The sequence below is a fragment of the Cryptomeria japonica genome, chromosome 6 (genome assembly GCF_030272615.1).
Source record: "Cryptomeria japonica chromosome 6, Sugi_1.0, whole genome shotgun sequence".
NCBI lineage: Eukaryota > Viridiplantae > Streptophyta > Pinopsida > Cupressales > Cupressaceae > Cryptomeria > Cryptomeria japonica.
The window spans coordinates 229,271,680-229,284,452 of record NC_081410.1 but is presented as its reverse complement, the minus strand read 5'-3'; positions in this window follow the sequence as shown (position 1 = coordinate 229,284,452).

Here is a 12,773-nt window from a genome sequence, read left to right as displayed (position 1 = left end):
GTCTTTTTCCTAGGAGTTTAAATGGACAATCAATGGAGTGGTTTTCAAGATTACCATATGGAATCAAATCTTTTGAAGAACTTGTGAATAGATTTATTTCACAATACTTCTACAATATAAGGAACGAGATAACAATGCTGGATCTTTGCAATGTTAAACAAAATAATGGTGAATCTTTTATGATCTTCTTACAATGATGGAAATGCATGTTTAATAGGTATCCCTGAGATGTACCTGATCAAGAAAAAATGGACATATTCATTGATAATCTTATCAGTGAAATGAGTTACCAACTAAGAATGCAATGTCCTCCCTCTTTTGCCAAAATGATCGATAATGGTCTAAAAATAGAGAACGTGATGGTAAAGAAAGGAGAGCTAAAACTTTACAATAGTTCATACAACAACAACAACAATAACAATGACAAACTTAAATTCTGGTCAAAGAATAGGAATGTCAGCAATGAAGGGAATGATGATAATAGTGCTACAAAACAACAACAACAACAACAACAACCAATTTTTAATCTATCAAGTCAAATCCCAAGCAATAACAATCCAGAAAATAATAAAGCCAAGTCCTTCTTCTCTAATCCTTAGAGGAAATTCACAAACATTGGAGAACCTTTGGAATCAGCTCTAAAAACTTTGCTTTCCAACAAATTGATTGTTTTACTAGAAGCAAGAAGTTATGAACCACCAGTCAAGCCAAATTGGTGGAATGACAATCATTTTTACAATTACCATCAGAATAAAGGACACCAAACAAATGATTGTCAAAGATTGAAACACCCTATCCAAGATCTAATCGATAATGGAACCATCACAATTGATAGCCATAAGACAAACGAATCACACCTAGCTTTCAAAACTCCACTTCCAAATTATGACAAAGGTGAACCATCCCAATTAAAATATGACAAAGGAAAAGCCAAAGTGAAGTACACTTATACCTATGATGATGTGGTAAATGTTATCATTGTTAAAGATAATCCATCTTCGGAGCCAATCAATGTTATTACGAGAAGCAAAGAAAAAGTTACCTTTCCAGGTATTAAAAAAGGCCCAACATCTACTTCACAACAATACAATTTAGTAGAGCAATTACAAACAATACCTGCTCAAATATCAATTCTGGAACTTCTCAAGGTTTCACCTATGCATAAGGAAATTTTGGAGAAATCTTTAGTGGAAACAACAGTTTCAAAAGATTTGGATATAGATCAGTTCAAAAACATGGTAGGACACCTTATAGCTCCTCATTGCTTATCATTTTCTAAAAATGATGACGCATCCTTGCAACATCCTCATAATTCTCCCTTACATGTTGAAGTCGCCATCAATAAAACTCATGTCAAACGTGTACTAATAGATGGAGGAGTCGGCTTAAACATTTGTGCATTAAGTTTGATAAAAGCTTTGGGATATTCAGAAAATGCAGTAGACCCAAAAAAGAAAATAACCATCAAGGCTTATGATGAAGCAGAACGTTCTTCTAAAGGAATTGTTGTGCTACCAATCAAAATAGGACCTATGGAAAGGAATACATTGTGTCAGGTTTTATATTTGAACCTCTCTTACAACATTCTTCTAGGAAGACCATGGATTCACAAGATGCAAGCAGTTCCTTCTACATATCATCAATGTGTAAAATTTCCTCATGAAGGACAAGAGATCATTGTAATTACAGATTCTAGTCAATATTGAAATAATTTGAAGCCAACACAAGATACAAGAGTTCCACATAACAAAGAATCAGTATATCCTACCAAATAAATTCAAGCAAATTTATGGGAAACTTTTGAGGAAAAGCTCAAATTAAATGATGAAGGAATGGGAAAATATTCTTTGCATAATTTTCCACTTTCCCCTAAGTCATATGGAAAGCCTACAGATATTCAATCAAAGACGTCAGAAAGATCAAAACATATGTTTAAGGACCATTTGTTAGTGTTGGAATTCTTGAAGAGGAAAATGAAGAAAAAGACATTCTTGGTTGGTTGTACAAGGATGAAGATAAAACTATAGCAATAGCAATAGAAGTCAATATTCCCATGAAATAATATAGCAAAGGTTATGAAATCATGCAAAAAATGGGATATGAAGGGAAAGGACCAATTGGTAAGCGACATCAAGGTATTTCAGAACCTATTTGTCCACAATCGCAATGCAAAGAAGATAAATTCAAGCTTGGATATCTAAAATCCAATCAAAAGCAACATAATCATCAATAGAAAAAGTGGAGAAAGAAATCAATCTCTAAAGAAGAACAATAGCAAGAAAAGCTACATCAAGCGGCAGAAATAGTAATCAATAAACAAAAGAAGCAAGAAGAACATGAAAAGAAAGAAGAGGAGATTACCATCAAAGGTAAAGAAGAATTTTGTCAACAAGTTCTGGAAATACAAAACAATGCAAAATCTAAACAAAATATTCCAGAAGTAGTGAAAATAGAGATGCTAGAAATCAAGGAACTCCTTGCACCATACAACATTCTTGTATGCTATAGTGGAGTAATCCTAGATCATGATTCAGAGACAGATTCAAATGAGTATGAGTGGGGTCCAGATGTCTTATCTACTACATCAAGTAAAGAATACAATGAAGACCAAGAAGCTATCACGAAAGAAGACTTGTCTATTACAAAACAAAAGATGAGTTAGAAAGAAGGCAAGAAAAACTCAGAATTCAAAGAAAAGAGGCGTATGCAAAAAGGAAAGGGAATGAAAAAGACAAAGAAGTAATGCCACAAGAAATACAAACAAGGATAGATCAAGCATCTGGAAATATAAGATTTTCATCAAAAGAGGAACAAGATGTATTCATGTGGCAGAACCATAGAAGAATTAAGAGATAGTCAAGTTGGATTGACTATTAGTCTAGAAGAAGTTGAGTTTGAAAGGAGACAAATCTAGCAAAAAAATCCTCTTTATCATGTACACAAGTATGTCTACTCCAAAAAGCAAATGAGGTCAATCAAGAAGAGATTTGCAGTATTAAAGACGTGTGTGTTGATATAATCCATTCGTTTAAGGGACAAACATCAGTTGAAGAACCACTTGAGTGTGAACTACAAAATACTAATATTGATTTTGTTAGATCCAATTGGGAGACGCTTGGGAAAGACAATTCTCAAAAACATTTAATCTATGACAGTACCTAGTTTATGCCAAATTATGATCATTATGTCATGAACGGTGAAACACCTAATGATGACAATGATTATGATTTACCCCTTCTTCATCCTAAACTAATTAATTGGGATAATTTAGACAACCCTGAACTGAATATCTTTTCCAATGATCATGACTTAGCCGTGTACCTTAATGTTGTCGAAACCATCGCACCTAAGATATCTTCCATTGTAGAATCAAGTAATGTTTCTTGTAGTCAGAAGAATGCCAAACTCTCCAGTCGCAAAAGCGAAATAAAACAAGGAAAGAGACCTATTGTTGAAAACCATTTCATGGCAAAACTATATCAATCAAAAGATGAAATAAAGGATATATATGATAGTGAGAACCTCTTTGAGGTGCCAGAAGATGGAAAGTTTGACATTCTTCCTGCATATTTTCAAGAGAGATCTGCTATCCTGATAGAACCAATAGAAGTAGTAAACATTGGTACATCAAAGGATCCTAAAATACTTCATTATGCTGCCTCATTATCAGAAGAAGAGAGGAAAGAATACATGGAATTCTTTAAGAAAAGACAAATAAATTTTGCTTGGTCCTATGCAGATATGCCAGGGCTTAATCCAAATCTTATCATGCATCATCTTAATATGGATTTAAAAGCAAAACCAGTTAAGCAAAAGCTGAGAAAGATGCATCCACACATTTCTCTTCTTGTTAAAACTGAGCTGAAGAAACTATTAGAAGTGGGTTTTATAAGACTTGTTGCTTATCCAGAATGGGTTTCAAGTATTGTACCAGTGTCCAAACCAAATAAAAGCATAAGAGTTTGTATAGATTTCAGAGATCTGAATAAAGCATGTCCAAAAGATGATTTCCCGCTACCATACATTGATATAATAGTGGACTTGTCAACGGGGCATGAAATGTTTTCATTAATGGATGGTTTCTCGGGATATAAGCAGGAGCAACTTATCAAAGGGCCATGATGACAATTTTCCATGATATTATACATAAATTTATGGAAGATTATGTCGATGACATACATGCAAAATCTCATACAAGACAAGAATATTTGAACATCTTAAGCAAGATTTTTGGCAAGCTAGAAAGATATCAATTGAGATTAAATCCAAAGAAATGTGCATTTGGGGTAACCTTTGGAAAGCTCCTTGGGTACATTATATCAGCTTGTGGAATTGAAGTACATCCTAAAAAGATCAAAGCCATCATGGAGATGGAGTCACCTAGGAACATAAGTCAATTGCGATCTTTACAAGGAAGATTGCAATCAATCAAGAGATTTGTCTCTCAGTTAGCAGATCGATGTATTCCATTCACCCATCTTCTACATAAAAATATTCCATTCAAATGGGATCTAAAATGTGAAGAAGCTTTCTTTCAAATAAAAGAATATCTTTTGAGTCCTCCAGTACTGGTATCACCAACCAAAGGGAAACCATTGTTGCTCTATATTTTAGCAACAAATGTATCATTAGGAGCTCTCCTAGCTCAACATGATGAAGAAGGAAAAGAAAGAGAAGTTTATTATATAAGTAGAATGCTTATTGGTTATGAATTAAATTATTCCTCAATAGAAAAGACATGTCTAGCAGTTGTATTTGCAACTCAGAAGTTGCGGCATTATATGTTGATTCATTCTATGAAACTAATAGCAAAGATAGATCCACTCAAATATTTGTTGAGCAAGTCAACTTTGACAGGGAGACTAGCCAAATGGGTTATGATACTGAGTGAATTTTATATAGAGTATGTTGACCGAAAAGCTATCAAGGGACAAGTGATCGCTAGTCAATTGGCTGATGCACCTTTACAAAATGGCATGCCTTTGCACATAGAATTTCCTGATGTAGATATCTTGACAGTAAGTACAAACTTTTAGGAATTATACATTGATGGTTCTTATACACAATATGGATCAGGCGCAGGAATCTTTTTCATCACACCTCAGGGACACACAATTCTGAAATCATATAGAGTATGAAGCATTGGCTATTGGACTTAAAATGGCCATTGAATGGAACATCAAATAAATACATGTCTATGGTGATTCACAACTTATCATCAATCAAATAAATGATGAATATCAAACTAAGGATGATAAGCTCATGCCATACAAACAGCTGGTAGAGGAGTTTAAAGAACACTTTAAATAAATATCATTCACTCAGATTCCAAGAAATGAGAATAAAGCAGCAGATGCAATGGCTACAATAGCATCTCTCTTAAAAAATAAGGAGAATCAACAATGTTATGAATTTCTCATGGAAGATATATTAACCCCTACCAACCAATCCCAACATGCCTACCGAATTTGCCATATATCAGGAACCAATCAATCCCCATACGGTCAAACTTATCAATATTTAAAAGAGAATATCCTTCCTCTTGACTTATCCCGCAATCAAAGAAGGAATTTTATCCGTCAATCCTCTCACTATACCATTATTGTTGATATCCTATATAGGCATGGTTTAGATGGTACTTTGTTGAGATGTCTTGAACAAGAAGAATCTGAGAAAGTTCTTAACGATATTCATGCAAGTATTTGTGGCACACACTCAAGTGGTTTAACATTGGCTAAGAAACTTCTTCGTATGGGTTACTATTGGCCTACTATGGAGAGAGATTCATCCACATATGCTAAAAAATGCAAACAATGTCAGATCCATGGGAATCTCATTCATGCACCAACATAAGAGTTATATCCTATGACAGGATCATGGCCATTTTCTCAATGGTGCCTTGATTTGGTAGGAAAGATAAATCCCTCATCTTCTAATGGACATAAGTTTATTCTGATTGCTACTGAATATTTTACTAAATGGATTGAAGCAGTGCCTTTAACAACTGTGATAGGAAAACAAATATCATCATTTATTTTGAATTATATAATCTGTCACTATGGAGTTCCTATGACCATTATCACTGATAATGGAAGACCATTCAAAAATCAAGATGTGAAAGAGATATGTGACCAATTTCATATCCAACATAGGTTTTCTAGTCCATATTATCCATAGGGAAATGGTCAAGCTGAGGCATCAAACAAAACTATCTTGAAAATCTTGAAGAAAACAGTCAATGAAGCTGGAAAAGACTAGCACATTCAGCTAAATCCTGCTCTTTGGGCATACAGAACTAGCATCCGCACTCCAATAGGGGAAACTCTATATTGTTTGGTCTATGGCTTAGAAGCCATACTACCTATATAAGTAGAGATACCTTCTCTATGAGTATCCTTGCAAGGTCTTATACCAGAAGAAGAACAACGAGTCTCTCGACTCCAGGAACTTGAACTGATTCAGGAACGTCGCCAAAATGCAACAGGTCATTTAAAGGTATATCAACAAAAGAATGGCAAGAAGTTATAACCACGGGGTCAAGCTGTGCATTTTTCAGATTGGCGATATAGTTCTAAGGGAGAATCGAAGAAATCAACAAGACCAAGACAAGAAAGGAAATTTTGAACCAAATTGGCTAGGACCTTTTGTCATAGTAGCAGCATATGGATCAGGAGAATACAAGTTGTCTACCCCTAAAGGTGATTGGTTTGATGAACCTATCAATTCTATTCATCTCAAGAAATTCTATGCTTGAGATATAAAGTCTTAAAACAAAATCAATAAAAAGCATATAAAGTCCTAAAAAAAAAATACAAAATACAAAATATGAAAAAAATGCAATAAATTTAGATGGTGAAAACTTGGTAAACAGGCGTTATCTAAAAAGTGAGTTCCTCCATCTATGAGATCGCTTTGCACACCTATCCACTTCATCATATCCAATCTATCGCTTCCATCATATCCTAGCTTATCCATTCCATCTTTCACATCCAAAGCTCTGAACCATTAGCAAAAAATATGCACCTTACCAACAATTATAAATCTTTGACATACTTGTCATAGTCACTGTCCCAAATCTTATCAGAAGCAATCAACCTACATTTGTATCCCTCCATGGTTTGGATCTTGATCAATTCATACATCCATAATAAAGTTTTGTTTCCATTGGGGGCAAAATCCTAATTCCTTTTGCTAAGGTGATCTTTTGAATCTTTGAAAATCCCAAAACATTTGAAAAACTTAGAAAAACCAAAAACACCTAGGGTTTTGAAACAGATAACGAGTAACAAAGCAACCAAAATCAAGGCATTTCATCAACAACTAAATCGTGAAACTCAAAAAATGAAGAATCAATCAGCAAGTAATAAAGGATTATCAAAGATAATTCATCAAGATGATTATATCAATTAATGACCATAAGAACATGTGAATGACATACAAGATTCAATGTTTATATCTTGATTTTATTGCTAATCATGTACTCTATGCGACTCAAGGATGTCCATGACTAGAGAAGCTATGATGGGGCATGATTATTTTCTTTGATTTTTGTATGTGGTTTATCTCTTATTGGGACATGTACTTGTCTCAAGATATGATCGGCAAAAGATCAAGGAGGACGTTTCAAGTCATGCATGAAAGGAGATAATCCTTGTCTATTCTGCAAGCAATACTCAGGTCAACTTGATCCATTATATCAAGATGCTTGTATTAACTTGCTATATCAAAATCCATGTAAGAAATACTCAGGTCATCTTGAATCATTATGTCAAGTTACTTGTATTTTCTTACAACATTTTAAAGCTCAATGATGAAATCAAGCACTATTACAAGATAACATATGAAGAATGGTAGTATCATTTTTAGTTAGATCATTTCATTAGCTCATTATTCATTTGCATTATAAGCATTCAATGTCAGTTGCATTATAAGCATATCATTTGATTAACAGATCAATGGTCATGAATAAAGATTGAGCATACTTGGACAAACAAAAACAATTTGCATTTAATCATCATCCATTTCATTTAGCTGCATTTAAATCATTGCATTAATTTGCATTCAATTAAGTGCATTTCATTCATCGTGTAATGTATCATCATTATTAATTGCATTATCATTAAAGTTCATTAATGATCATTTAGTTGCATCTTTGCACTTAGATTCATAATCATTATAAGCATTACATATCAGCCGAAAAAAAACTCAATCATTCATTTGCATTTCCGTATAGATCATTGCATTTACATCATTTAAGTTAGTAATCATTTTCATTTGCATCAAAAATCAAAAACATATATCATTTCATCATGTCGATCATTATCATAAAGCAAGAAAAGATCATAACATCATCCATATAATCAATGCATATAGATCATCATCATATAGAATAACATGCATAATAAATATCATCATCATATAAAGTCCATGTCTGCATATAGAATCATCATAAAAACAATAAAAAGTCCAAGTATACATTGATATCAAATAAACAATACAAGTTCCTCCAAATGAAGTCACGGTTGTCTTGTACCACTACCACCTAACTCTATCTGTCTTTGTGGTTGTGGGCGAGAAGATCCTCCAGATACCTGTCTCCCGTGATCACCACTCCTCTGAGGAGGTCTCATGACCCCACTATTGCTAGCATCCATCAACACGGTGGTATGATAACTACCAGCTCTCTGGCTCTCTGCAACTAACTCCTCATATCGTCATCGCCAGTGGGAAGTCTACTTCCCGACCTGAACTAATGCTCTAACAGTGTCAGTAGAGAGAGTACCTGATCCAACCTGCTGAATATGATCAAGAAGGCCCTTAGTATCCTACTGTCTCCTAACAGCTCTATCCCTCTCAACCATGAAATTTTGTACCTGTGCTCGAATTTGATCAATTTGTGCTCTAAGACTATCAATGGTCTCCTACTCTGGCATATCATGCTCTAGTGCAACCTACTTTGGAATGTCATGCTCTTGTGCATCCTGCTCTGGCAAATCCTGTTGTGGTGCATGAACCCCAATACCCTCCTCACCACCTCCCTGTCCACTTGTTGGCATCTCAATCTGAGTAGCTCTCAAAACCCATCATCTAATAAGTAGAACATGATCCTCTGGATTCTCATCATCTCCACCATGAGCTGCAATAACTCTAGGGTCTGGCTAAATCTGACCAAAATCAATGCCTCTCCCGCAACCCCCATCCAGTCCAGTCATCCTACCTCCTCCTGTCAATGGAAACCCTCTCGGTGCTCTCATCCCCGCCCTTCCATGCTCCCTCCCAATCCATCCAACATCCCTCCCACCCATAGGACGTGGTCTCCCAATCCTGCCAACTGGTCTAAACGGTCCTCCACGAACTCTCAATCGACCTCCCCTCCATCCAGGTCTCCTATCATCTCCACCTCCATCCCCACCCTCATCTCCACCTCCCCTCGCCTCCTGAGCAGCTCTGAGCTCTTGTCTTCATCTTCGTCTCCTAACACCTGGATCATCTGAATCATCATCCTTACCTCCTGAGCTGGGAGGAGGATCTATTGGATCAGTAATACGAGGAAATGGATATGCTAGTATGTATTGAGCATACTCTGTAGTAACACCAGGATCAAGAATGTGCAATCTCATATCATAAGCCACTCTCAGAGTAGCAAGAAACACTGCACAAGCAATCTCAAATGACAACAAAGGTCCCCAATCTCGCCTATCTCTGTACCGCTGAGCATATATCGTCACACCAGTAGGCATAGGCTAGATGATCCCAAACTGTCTAAGAATGCGACTAATCAACTGTCGCTCAATAATATAAGGAGTCCTACCAATGAGATATCTATTTTGCATGATAAATGGTAATGTTCGTGTATCATCCATCCATGGCTCATAATCAACATATGGTCTCCAAGTAATGCTATCCAATAAATCAAGCACCCAATGCCAATACTCCATCTTACCCAACTTATGCTGAGTAATGATGCCTGCATAAAAATACACATACGGTTGCCTCTCTCCATGAACTCTGTGATGGATAGGCCGAGTAACACCAATGTGCTCCCAACACTAGATCTTCAATAATGTGCATCCTGTAGACAAACTAGCACTCTCATCATACCTGATGAAGATCATGATATAAATGTGCAAGCATACAAACACCCCAAGCATATCGAGTATGATGATGCATCATACTCAGGAGAATCTCACCCCATCCAACAACAAAACCTCGTGATCACCTATCAGGACAAATAAATCCTCCAATCAAACCAGCAAGAATCACAGGAAGAGTCTCATAATACATAACCATATCCTCCCATCGGATCTCTCCTCTAGCAATGCTATCATCAACAAAAATGGCTCTACAAGCCTCTGTCCCAACATGATCCTGAAAATCATCCTGCACTAACTTGCCAGTCATTGGGATGTGCAAGATCCTATAGACATCCTCGAGCATCACACTAATCTCACCCATGGGCAAGTGGAAAGTATTATGCTCACTGTGCCATCTCTCGGCTAACGCTGTCAACAATCATCTATTATGTGTACTCTCAGGCATATACAATGGATGACATAAACCACAGGCATCTATATGTCTAACCTCTGCTTGTGTCAGCTCTCGCACTAAATGACGTACTGTCGGTAATTTCTCCCGACACTGGAGAACATCAAGTTTCTCCTATTTATCAAGAGGATCAGATCAATCGTCACTTATCTATCTATCAAATCAAAGTGATCGCTAATCTATCAAATCTATTAAATCAAACTCAAGCAACTTACACTATCAAATCAATCAAATCAAACTGAAGCAACTTAAGCTATCAAATCATTTTAAAACCTATCAATCATGGTTTTCTATCAATCACTGAGTTCAATCAAAACTTTGCTAAGCTCTTGCATCAGAAACTAAATCAGTTTCTTAGAGCTAATCTATCAAAACAAATCAAATCGATCTATCCAACAACATCAATCAGTCACTCAAGTCCCTATTCATCATACACGTGCATCAAACACGTTAAATCTAATCATCAAAGTGATTTTAGCTTTTGCATCTATCAAAAACATCAAATTTTGAGCATATGCGCTATCCTATTGAACATAAGCGCTAAAAAAAACATATGCGCTAACTTTTTCAACAAACGCGCTAACCCTACAAACGAATGCGTGAAACATGCAGAAGTGCTACAACACAATGCATATGCGCTAACAAACAATTCATAAGCGCTAACCTATGCATATGTGCTAACATCCTTAACATATGCGCTATCCTAATGAGCATATGCGCTATCACATGCAAATGTGCTAAACCTAATGGCATATGCGATAAATCTAAATGAAAAAGTGCCAACTTAATACCGAAAATCGCAAAAAAAATTCAAATTTTCAAAAAACGTGCCTAAAAACATGAAAAGTTGCACGACAAGTTGAAAACAAAGCTCGAGATAAGATACATACCGAATACCCATACTCAGGAGGTCGCTGATATCGTTGAACACGCTCAAATCGATGGTTCTCCACATGATTCACCATTTCACCACCTCACCAAGAAAATTTCTTCACAAGATGACAAGGATAACAATGAAATTAAAATTAACCTTGGTTAATTTTATATTTACTATTTGAAGAGTAATTAATGATATTCAATGGGGCAATTTAATTTGTTTTTTACAAATCAAATTTAATTAATGGGAATTTTTTTTTAATCAATTGTCATGAGATCAATCATTCAAACCAAAGTTTTCAACAATTTCACGATCAATCTCCTGAGGGGGCACACAATAAGGATTTTTAATCTTTGTCGGGCGCACTATCGAGACTTGATTTAATCTTTGAAACAATGTTGTCTCGACATCATTTCAAAGAGGGGCAAAATGTATACACATAAAAATGGCTATCAGCAATTAAATAAATATTTTATATTTATTTAATAATTATTCTTCTATTAAATAGTTAATTTGAAAAGATTAATTTATTTAATTCATTTCGTGTCTTTCTATTAATTAATTCATCTATTATATTCCTCTAAAATAATTAAATATCTAATATTTAATTATCCTTTTAACCAAGTTAATTAAATATCCAATATTTAATTATCTCCTCCAATCAATTAAATATTTTAATATTTAATGGTTATTATCCTATCCTATAGTCTCAAATATTAAATAATTTCTTAAATTATTTAATCTTTCTTATCCAACTCACCCTTCCATCTCCACTTCATCTTCCCTTTGCCAACTCATCCATCATATGGCTAAGGAAATTAATATTTCTTAAATATTAATTCATCATTTATCTTCAACCACCAAATTTAATGAATATTGTGTACGTACACATATTTCATAACCATCTTCTATATTCTCTCCAACACCCCTACATCTTAGGAAGGACTTGAGTCCACTTGTCCTATCATGCCTAAATCTTCTCCAACCATCCCTAGATTCCCTCAATCAGCAACCCAGTCAAGGTGAGATGAGTGACACTTGTCTTCTCCTTCTCCCTTTCTCTCAACCTTCACCTTTGCTCACAGCCATCCAAATCTGTAGATCTGATCATGACCATTGATCTGAGCCACATCATCTCATCCTCTCAAGGTCTATAAAATCAAGAGCTTCAGTTGAGAGAGAGTTAGACTTCAAGAGACTTCAAGTACATTTTCAAGCAAATCATTTGTAAAACTTATGCATCTATGAGTTTTAATCTTGAAGCAAATAGCAATTATCATATAGCATAATCATGTAGCATTGCATATCATAGTATCAGTTAACTATCAGTTATCAGTCCATTCTTCATATG